The sequence below is a fragment of the Orycteropus afer genome, unplaced genomic scaffold (genome assembly GCF_000298275.1).
Source record: "Orycteropus afer afer isolate SDZICR_OR568_19922 unplaced genomic scaffold, OryAfe1.0 scaffold00008, whole genome shotgun sequence".
In the NCBI taxonomy this organism is placed as follows: Eukaryota; Metazoa; Chordata; class Mammalia; order Tubulidentata; family Orycteropodidae; genus Orycteropus; species Orycteropus afer.
The window spans coordinates 3,475,190-3,485,531 of NW_006921595.1; the positions used below are offsets into that span (position 1 = coordinate 3,475,190).

At 40.3% G+C, this 10,342-nt stretch overlaps 1 pseudogene; it reads right to left on the minus strand.

Annotated features, from left to right (window-relative positions):
• Nucleotides 1-3,881: 3,881 nt before the first annotated feature.
• On the minus strand, nt 3,882-10,007 carry LOC103201682 (annotated as a pseudogene).
• Nucleotides 10,008-10,342: the final 335 nt, after the last annotated feature.

Genomic DNA, 10,342 nt, shown 5'->3' on the forward strand with positions numbered 1-10,342 from the left:
AACAAAAAAAAAAAAAAAAAAAAAAAAACACAGCCGTCACCATACATGAGAAATCTGGATTTTATTTTATTAATAGTAATGTTCAAAGGAAGGAGCTCCAGTGGTGCAGTGCCTAAGGCATCTGACTGCTAACCAGAAGGTTGGTGGTTCAAACCCACCAGCCACTATGTGGAAGGAAGATTGGACAATCTACTTCTGTAAATTTACTGCCTCAGAAACCCAATGGGGGTCACTATGAATCAGAATTGACTTGATGGCAATGAGTTTGGTTTTTTTGGTTTAATGCTCAAAGGATTATACAAATGTAATGGTATTCAGAGTGTGAAAAATTTAAACACCGTTTCATTAAATAATGTAAGTTAATATAATGTTTAAGATTTAAAATAATAATAATTGTAATCATGTGCTGTCGAGTCAGCCCCGACTCATAGCAACCCCTCCTTGGGTTTCCGAGGCAGTATCACTACAGAAGTAGATTACCCAACCTTCCTTCCAAGGAGTGGCTGGTGAATTTAAAAGTGTTCCTTTTTTCAAATATGTATTTTCTTTGAAAATAGTCAAAATTTATCTCTAAAATTAAAAGGCAAAATATAAATTATAATAAAATGAACATGAAATATTTAAATCAAAAGTATTTAAGCAATATCATTTTTATAAAAATAAAACTATTCACAATTCTAGTGTTCAATGTCCATCTAGTTGCCAATGTAAAGAACATGTCATCTTTCACACATGTTATATTGAGTCCTTCATATAAAATTATTTTAAAGTAATGTTTAAGTTTGCAAAATGTCCCCCAGTTGCCATGTGCATCTGTTGTGAATACCGTGCCAATTTGTGAACTCCCTCAGAACCAGGATTCAAAACTCGGAGAAGGATGCCTGACACCACTGGCAACTGATAATCTGATGTGCAAGGATCTACTACACTTATGCTGAGATAAAGGACTTGACAGACTGATTAATTTGTCTTTTCTCTTATCTGTGCCCTGGTGGCATAGTGGTTAAAGTGCTCAGCTGCTAACTGAAAGGTCGATGGTTCGAACCCACCAGCCTCTCTGCAGGACAAAGATGTGGCAGTCTACTTCCTTAAAGATTTATAGCCTTAGAAACCCTGTGGGCAGTTCCACTCTGTTCTATAGGGTCACTATGAGTCTGAATCGACTCAACAGCAATAGGTGTATGCCACCCAAATCCTTCTTGCACCCCAAAGCCCACCTGAGGCAGTAATGCCAAAGCCTCAAAACTTCCTGCTATTGAGATGCAGTCCCTTTTGTTTAAAGGCCACAGGCAGAGAGAGATGTGCAGGTTCAGAGCATTAGGGCTGAGCAGTGCTGGCCTCCATAGTGGATACTTGGGGTTATGGGCCACCATCTGCCAGTGCTGATTGCTCAAGAGACAGAACTGCCATGTGCTCTTCAACAAATTTCTTTTTGTGTGGTTTGTGATATTGGGGTCCTCTAAAGCAAGAGTCAGCAAACGTTTTCTGTAAAGGACCAGATAGTGAATATTCTTGGTTTTGCAGGCCATATGGTTTCCACTGAAACTACTTTGCTGATGTGTAGTGCAAAGGCAATCAAAGACAATTTGTAAATGAATGCTCCTGGCTGTGTTCTAATGAAACTGTATCTACCTAACCAGGCCAGGTGTGGTCTCAATCTTTGACCCAAGTTCTAACTCATGCATAGGGCCATGAGCAGGAGCATCTCTTGCCTGCATCTCAAGGCAGTCCTGACTGTTCCAGTTCTACAGTCCCATGATTTTAAACATTTTTTAAATCAGTATTTTATTGTGTTTAAGATAAAGTTTACACAGCATATTAGGTTTAAGTATTTTAAAGCAAGGCATTTTAAAGAAATATAAAACCTTTGTGTTCACCCATCAAAATTCACCTAGTTTTTCATAGCAGTGTTGAGAATGTTGGTTGCCTTAATTGTGTGAACTTGCACAAATAATTTAGCCTCTTTGAACTTCTGTCCTTGTCTGAAAATGGTCAACTTGTTATACTGTTGAAAAAGTAAAAATAACAATGATGATGATGACGATGGGGATGATGGTGGTGGTAATGGTGAAAACACGTCTCATTTGCAAAGTGCTTTATAGTTTTTCAAACTGTTTTCAATTTAATCCTTATGAAAATCTTATGAGGTAGGTAGTGTTGTTGTTGTTGTTATGTGCCGTCGAGTTGGACCCGACTTATAGCGACCCCTCCTTGGGTTTCCAAGGCAGTATCACTACGGAAGTAGATTGCCCCATCTTCCTTCTAAGGAGTGGCTGGTGGGTTTGAACCGGCAGCCTTCTGGTTAGCAGTCAAGTGCCTTAGCCACTATGCTACCAGAGCTCCTGAGGTAGGTAGTATCAACTCCATTTTTACATGTGTGGGAACTATGAGGCACAGAAGATATAGGTCAGTTGCTAAAGGACTTCTGATTGGAGAATCAAGTTCTAAAACCAGGGCTCTGCAATTTCAATTTAGAGCCACTTTTACTTTAAGGAGCTCTGGTGGTATAGTGGTTAAAGCATTTGGCTGCTAACCAAAAGGCTGGTGGTTCAAACCCGCTAGCTGCTCCATGGAAGAAAGATGAGGTAATCTGCTTCTGTAAAGATTTATGGTCTTGGAAACCCAATGGGGGTCACTGTGAGTTGGAATCAACTTAATGGCAGTGAATGTGGTTTTGGAGTTAATTTAAGTATGTAGTATCACTAGGTAAAATACTAAGTGCTATGTAAAACCAGGGATTTTTGAAAACATTTTTATATCTTTGACCCTAGACCTTCTAGATTATAATCTTCCTAATACTTTAATAGGAGCTCTGGTAGCATAGTGCCTAAGGCACTTGACTGCTAACCAGAAGGCTGGCGGTTCAAACCCACTAGCCACTCCTCGGAAGGAAGGTTGGGCAATCCTACTTCCGTAATGATACTGCCTCGGAAACCCAAGGAGGGGTCGCTATGAGTTGGGGCCGACTTGACGGCACATAACAACAACAACAACAACACTTTAATGGATCACAGGCACTGGACATTCTCTCACAAATGTCTGTGACACATTTGACTTATTACTGAACAAACACCAATTATGCCTGTATCTTGGGTTGTGCCAACAGGAACAGAAAACATGCCAACTTTATTAATTTCTCCCTGTATAGGCTTTTTCATCAGGCTGCCAGGGAGCAAGCTCATTGCCAACTCAGCAGTGAGTTTCATAAGCACTGCTTCCCCTAGTACCTTTCAAAAAAAATGTCTGTCACCTGTACAGGTTCAAGGGGTGTTTTGAGAAGGACATTCAGGAAACTCTCATCTGCTTCATGTGGTACATGATTAGATCTGATGGTGCCTCAACTGTTCTTCATAGCTCTTTATCAAGTGGTGCAAATTTTGTTACTATAAATTCCCAGTGAAAGTTCAATCTCTTTTGTTGCAGAGGAATTACAATTTGTCAAATATCTCCTGAAAATGCTTCATGTTTTGCATGTTTTTGCATTAAAGAAATGTAACAAAGATTATGCCCATCTCTCATAAAAAAACTTGATTCTTTCTGATACTTTCAATCCTAACAAGTTCTCTGCTTCCTTACACTTCCATTTAATTGTTCTCTCATACATAGATTTCTCACATAGATTAGGCAATATTGAATCTTTTTTTTGTGTGTGCCAATTTTAAATTCAGCTTTAAGACATTGTATTTTCCACTTACAATACAGTATTAGTAAAGTGCAATGTTACTTCCTTTCCCTATGCATATCTATATTCAAGTATTGAGAATGCCCATAAATTTAGTATAGCAATTTAACTTTTAAAACTGCCACTGAATGTGCCACAAATTTGGGTCCTTCAATTTATTGTGGAACAGTGCTAAGGTATCTATGCTCGAGAGACTGACTTAAGCAACCTCTTCAATAGTGGGTCCAGAGGAGGCACCACCAGATGGAGAAGCTCTACCACCAGGGAAGCCCCCAGGCATTCCTCCAGGCATGCCTCCAGCACTCTGGTACAGCTTGGTGATGATGGGGTTGCAGATTTTTTCCAGCTCTTTCTGTTAGTGTTCAAATTCCTCCTTCTCTGTTGTCTGATCCTTATCAAGCCAGTTGATAATTTCATTACACTTGTCAAGAATCTTCTATTTGTCATAGTCATTGATCCTGCCTTGAAGTTTTTCATCTTCAACAGTTGCTCTCATGTTCATCTTCAGCGTTGTATTTCTCAGCTTCCTGGACCATCTGCTCAATGTCTTCTTTACTCAAGCAGCCCTTGTCATTAGTGATGGTGATCTTATTCTCTTTTCCAGTACTTTTATCCATAGCAGAAACATTAAGGATCCCATTGGCATCAGTATCAAAAGTGACTTGAATCTGGGGGACACCACGTGGTGCAGGAGGTATGCCAGTGAATTCAAACTTGCCAAGCAAGTTGTTATCCTTGGTCATGGCACTCTCACCTTCATAAACCTGAATTAGTACACCTGGCTGGTTGTCAGAGTAGGTTGTGAAGGTCTGCATCTGCTTTGTAGGAACAGCAGTATTGCGCTTAATAAGGACAGTCATGACTCCACGAGCAGTTTCAATACCAAGGGAAAGAGGAGTGACATCCAAGAGCAGCAAATATCGAACATTTTCAGATTCATCTCCAGATAAGATAGCTGCCTGGACATCTGCACATAAACAACAGCCTCATCAGGGTTGAGGCTCTTGTTCAATTCTTTTCCATTGAAGAAATCCTGAAGAAGTTTCTGAATCTTGGGAAAACAGGTAGAACCACCCAACAGGACAATGTCATGGATCTGAGACTTGTCTAGCTTTGCATCCCTGAGGGCTTTCTCCACGGAGTCCAGTGTGCCATGGAACAGGTCAGCATTCAGTTCTTCAAATCAGGCGCAGGTAATAAGAGGTATAGAAGTCAATTCCTTCATACAAAGCATCAATCTCAATTCTGGCCTGGGTGCTAGAAGAGAAACTGTGCTTTGCACGTTCACAAGCAGCGCAGAGGCAACAGACAGCCCTTTTGTTCTTACTCATGTCCTTCTTATGTTTGCGCTTGAACTCAGTAATAAATTGGTTGACTATTCTATTGTCAAAGTCTTCTCCACCTAAGTGGATGTCTCCAGCTGTAGATTTGACCTCAGAGATTCCATCTTCAATAGTGAGGATTGACACATCAAAAATGCCACCTCCTAAGTCAAAGATCAGCACATTTCTTTCAGCACCAACCTTCTTGTCTAATCCATAAGCAATAGCAGCAGCAGTTGGCTCATTGATGATTCTGAGTACATTGAGGCCAACAATAGTTCCAGCATCTTTGGTAGCCTGACGCTGAGAACCATTAAGGTAGGCTGGCACAGTAACAACAGCATTGGTAACAGTCTTCCTAAGGTAGGCTTCTGCAATTTCCTTCATCTTTGTCAGAACCATAGATGATACCTCCTCTGGATAGAAACTTTGGTTTCTCCCTTGTATTCTACCTGGACCTTGGGCCTGCCTGCATCATTCACTACCATGAAGGTCCAGTGCTTCATATCAGACTGGATAACAGCATCATCAAGTCTTCGTCCAATGAGACATTTGGCATCAAAAATCATGTTAGTGGGATTCATTGCAACTTGATACTTTGCGGCATCACCAATCAATTGTTCGGTATCAGTAAAAGCGACATAGCTTGGGGTGGTTAGGTTGCCCTTATCATTGGCAATTATCTTTACTTTACTGTGCTGGAAGACACCCACACAGGAGTAGGTGGTGCTAAGATCAATGCCAACTGCTGGTCCCTTAGACGTGTTTGCTCAGCCTAAGTCCCACATAGATACAGAAACACATGCAGATCACGGTGCTGCCACTGCGTTAAATGAGCAGATTAAGCAATATTGAATCTTATAGAGCTGTGGTGCTCAACAATGTAGCCACTAACCACATATAGCTATTTAAATTTAAATCAATTAAAATTGACAATTCATTTCCTCTAGTCAGATTTCAAGTGTTCAGTAACTACATGCAGCAACGTGCTACTATACTGGGCAGCACAGATATGGAATGTTTCTATCACTGCAGAAAGTTCTATTGGACAGTGCTGTATAGTGGACTCAGACGTCATAATCTGGTATAAATTCATCTGAGGACTGCTCTTTTTTTTTTTTTTTTTTCCTACTCCCTCACTCCCTCCAGCCCCTCTGCATATCTGATATCAGCAGTCATTTGACCTGCTACAGGGGCACCTAAGGAATGATGCAGAGACATTTATGACAACGCAGGCCAAGGCCTCAATCCTGATTCAGTGCTTTCAAATGCTCCTCACCTGGGACAAAATACTCAAAATTTTACATAATAATAAAAAGCATATGGAGAAAACATGGAGTGAAGTTAGCTAATATATTTCTTCTATCTCTAGATGCTGTCCAAAAAAATTAGAGACTCATAGCAGTCTAAGTCATTAACCACACTGAGAACTGTTACTACCTAAAGACAGAAATAAGGAGGGGTATATAAAACAGAAAATAAAAGAACTCGTCTTGGGAAAGAGATGTGAAGTGGGGCTGATGTAAGGTGGAGATGGAGGATTCATTTTTCAGGGATGGAATAACAGAAGCCTGATTTATTAAATCTTTTTCTCCTTGCATTTTCTTTTTTTAATTTTTTTTTTTAATTTTAAGAGTTTGTTTTACATTCAACATTATGTGTACATTTAGTTTCACTCCCCATTTACCATGCCCAACTCTAACCCAGTCTCCTCCCCTCCCTGCCCAGCAACCCTCCCCCCAAGTGATGCCCCTATATCATCTCCGTGTAAATATTGCCCTTCAAGCGCCCCATGGTCTATCGCTCCAGGGGATGTATTTTCACAGAGTATGTGGGTGCATCCCCCTGGGTTGAATGGTCTGCATGTACATCTTGTTAACTATTGGGCTGAGAGCCAGCCCCAGGAGTGAGCTCTATTCCAGGTGAAGAATGTATTCCAGGGTCATAGTATTGGGGGTCTCTCCAGACTCCATCCTACCAGTAATCCTGATCATTATTGAGTTTTTGGATTTGTCCCACATTTCTCCTCCCACTCTATCCCAGATCTCCAGACTCAATCCTTTCCTGAGTGGTTGGAATTGGTAGCCAGGGACCATCTAGTTCCTCTGGTCTCAAGAGCCACCATGTCCTAGGGCTGATTGCCTCCAAATCCCCGTGTTTTGTTTTTGTTTGGTTCTTTTTTTTTTGCACTCTTCTTTGCTTCTGACACTAGGAGACCACCAAGTACATCCTAGATGGCCGCTTGGAAGCTTTTAAGACCCCAGTCGCTACTCACCAATATAGGATGAGGAACAAGGCTTTTATGTATTTTGTTGTGCCAGTTGAGTTTGGTGTCGCTCAGTAGTATGGTCCTGATATGGTAGATCTATTGGATCTCTCTCCCATAGTGTCTGGGTGTCTGTGAGGGATTGCTCTGTGTCTGTCTTCTATTGTTTCTATAAGGATTGCAGGTATTTTGTATCACTAGTATCTGTGCAAGATTAGCCTGTGCTGAATCTATCCTTGGTCTAGAGTGTACTCCTGTTCACGGATCCCCACCTGGTCTTCTCTGGTGTTTATGTGTTTATCTGTAGCCCGGTGTTTGGTGTTAATGGTAATGCAGTATTGTGGGCACACTGGTTGGTATTAGCATCTGTCATCTAACTCCTATGTGCACAATTCAGTGTCCTCCCTTTTCCTAATGTTATCATGGTGGTTTCAGACCCTTTCCATATATCCCTCCTCTTACCCACGTCAGCGTGTGGGCCCCAACTAGCTTGAAATTAATCCCTCCCTACCCCAGTAACCTACAACATGAGTCCCCTTTCGCAATATCCCCTTTTGACCCACCCACTTTCTTTTAACAACTCAAACTAATACGAAGGCTAAGACCAAGACTGTAAGGAATAACAGGTACCATTTACTGATACATGCCATTGAGCTAAACCCTTAGTATATATTGTTATCTCTTTGAATATTTATAATAAGCCCACGTTATTACCAAGACTTATTTGGAACTCAAGGCCCAAGGTCACACAGTAAAAGGTAGCTTTGAGTTTTGAACCCAAGTCTTTCAGCTACAGAGCCTGATTTCTTAATCACTCACCTGTACCAATTCTTCATCATCATCCCTCTCTACCTGCTCCCCTGTGCTAATATGAACCTGGCCAGGCAACCTGGGGATAAGGCCAAGATTGAATGTCATGCTGTAGGGGCACCCTGCCAAAAGCAAGGGCAGAGTTAGGCATAAGTAGACAGCATGAATTATCTTGGTGGGTGTAATTCAACCCAGGCTAATTTTGTGCCAAAATGAAATGTGTCCTTCATAATACAACTACTGAGGCTTTTCACTAATTGGATATTTTTCCACTGGAAATACCCAAATAAGAGTCATCACTAGTAGATCTGTTACGATTGATGCGTAAAACTTGACATTAACCAAAAGAACTGAATGTGTGGGTTTATTCTTCTTATTTTTAGTATCTTTTCTTTTTTTCTTTTTGAAAGCACTGATTTCATTCCACAGATCCCACGTGCCAGCTATCACTGCAGTCTGTGTTTCAGAATTTTCTCTGAGCCAACTCTGGGAGAAGACTGGATGCTGCCACTTTTTCAAAGCAAGCAGCCCATATGTCTTCACTGAGAACTGAGTTTGTACTCTGAAACTTAAATTTAGTTTTGTTTTTTTTTAATGCAAACAAATATGTAGATCAGACAGCAGGAAATGTGTATCTCTAGGAGACAGCTTAGAGGTTTTCTTTAGCTTATTATGAAAATTCCATGTTTTATAATAATCATTGATTTCTCACTATAGTCTTACTTAGCATTTCTCCCCCTTTCTTACTTCTTTATTTCATGTAGTTTCTTGGAACTTGGTTTTCCAGTTGTCAAGACTTACCGTATCTATTATCACTTTGTTTATAAGTCATAACTTTTCCAGAGTGAGTTAATCCAAATTGGAGTAAGTAAGATTGAGAGTTTCCCCCAAAATGAGCTTTCACAGAAACCATGATTCAGGATTCCAGATTCCAAGGAAAAACAGGATTCAGGGAAAACGTCCTTGGAATCAAAAATTATCACATGAGTTTCAGAATCTACTTCAGCCTCCTCAGACCTGCTCTAAGAGCAAAGATGCTAGATGGCAGAATGGAGAATGGCGTTAACCTTCCTCAAATCCAGTCATTAGACTATTCATTAAGCATCCATCTGGCATATCAGACACATTAGGTAATTAGTAGTAATGAATAAGAACACAAGAGCAGACCAATTAAAAAAATAAAGCTTCCCGTATTAGTCATGTTTGCAAGTCACCAATTGTCAAAAACCAGCCAAGTCCTGTTCATAATCATGAATAAAATAAAACATCTATTGAGAAGGCTGACTTTTGAGATCATGATGTCAGAATAGGGTTGAACTGTATGAGTCAGAATGGAAATTCACTCAGTCAAGAATCAGAGTGAATAATATAAGATAATAAGACTTGGAAGAATCTGGACTAAAGGGCTGAGACATCAGAGAGTCATTTGGCAAAATCTGAATTTCAAGATTTCAGAACCAGCCTTGGCCAAAATTGTTATCAGACTTAATACTGCTGAGTACACTATAAGTTTGGTGGGTCATGGACCATATCTATTTTACTCCCCAGTATATCTCTAGCATCAAACAGTGCCCGGCACATAGAAGGCATTCAGTAAGTATTTTGTAAATTACTGAAGTAATAAATAAACGAATAAAGTAAAATTTGGCTTCTTGATCACCACTTTTTTTATCCTTTACACAAGTACTATCTGTCTTGGTCAACTACCTCCAAGGAATCCTGAGCAATTACATGGGTGCCCAGGTGCTCCAAATGGACAGGCCATAATAAGCAACTTCCTGTTCTTCAGAAATCTGGTTTTGTTTTTCTGCTTTCCATCAAACATCAACTATTATGGAATCCTTGCCCTCAGAACTGGTTCATTTGATTATCTTATTTACATTGAGTGGATGAATGCAAATATACATATGGGAGAATGTGTACCCATCGCCTTATAAACATTTTCATTTTAACTTCAAGGTTAAGAGACTTTGGACCCAGATAGACCTGGATTGATTCTTCCACTTAATAGCTATAAGGCCTTAAGCAATTTACTGACTCCTTAAGAAGCCATGATGGGCATAACATATGACACAAAACATTGTTCCACATCCTACTTTGGCAAGTACCGACTGGGATCTTAAAAGCTTGCAAGCAGCCATCTAGATGCAACAAATGGGTCTCTCCTCTAGAGCAAAGAAGAATGAAGAAAACCAAAGATGCATGGAAACAATTAGTCCAAGCAACCGGTACACCATACAATCCTCAGCCTATATGACTATG